Source organism: Cariama cristata, unplaced genomic scaffold, assembly GCF_000690535.1.
Source record: "Cariama cristata isolate BGI_N322 unplaced genomic scaffold, ASM69053v1 scaffold19069, whole genome shotgun sequence".
NCBI lineage: Eukaryota > Metazoa > Chordata > Aves > Cariamiformes > Cariamidae > Cariama > Cariama cristata.
This window is the reverse complement of record NW_009635495.1, coordinates 15,041-15,845: the sequence shown is the minus strand read 5'-3', so window position 1 is coordinate 15,845 and position 805 is coordinate 15,041. Positions and strand designations below refer to the sequence as shown.

At 58.8% G+C, this 805-nt stretch overlaps 1 pseudogene; it reads right to left on the bottom strand.

Annotated features, from left to right (window-relative positions):
• Window positions 1-41: 41 nt before the first annotated feature.
• Window positions 42-284, bottom strand: LOC104167344 (annotated as a pseudogene).
• Window positions 285-805: the final 521 nt, after the last annotated feature.

Sequence of the window (805 nt, the reverse complement as noted above, 5' to 3'; positions counted from 1 at the left end):
AGGGGAAAGGGCAAGCGGAGAGGGGCCGGCAGGAGTGAGGTTCACTTACCATATCGACATCTGTACTGACAAACGCCGTTTTTTCCCCCAAGCAGTTCCAAGAAGGAGTCAAAGTAGCTATTAACTGTCTCGAAGCTGTCCCGAATGGCCCCGATGCCCCAGTCTGCATAGGATGACTCTGCTCGGGGAGCTTGGTGGACGGTGTTCTCCTGTGTTGTTTCCTCGGTGGATTGCCCTAAGCTCAGGGTCAGGCACAGAACCGCTGCCTCGAAAAGCAGCCGCATGCTGCAGTCCAGATCCAGGCCCTGGAGCCCTGGTGCAGGCAGGGAGGAGTGGGAGCGAGCTGTTGTGTGGAGGATGTAGGTAAGCACCCCTCTCCCCTGGACTTTAAACGCTGCCGAGGGAGCCGGCATGAGGTCACCACAATCAGAGTGCAAAGTGCACCATGGAGATTTGGACCAAGTTCGCCTCGCTGAGAGACACAGGGGGTTGAGCTTGCACAATCCCACTGGAGCAGGCTCAGCCCCTGCGGCACCAGAGCTTCAGCTTCCCCAAAAAGGACCGCTCCCTGGCGCGTTGAGCGGGGTCTGTCTGCCCAGGTTGGGTGGCACACGGGAGACCCTCTGCCTGCCCCACCCAGGCACCGCGTGGGCTGCCCCACTCTCTCCTCGACTTGTTGGGAGATGAAGAGTTGGGAGATCTCTGTGTTCAAAACTTCTGCTGCTCGGGCAATGGGAGTAATAGATCGGCAGCAGATTGAGGATCACCCCTCGCCTTTTTCCTAGGCCTCCTGGGCAGGTAGACA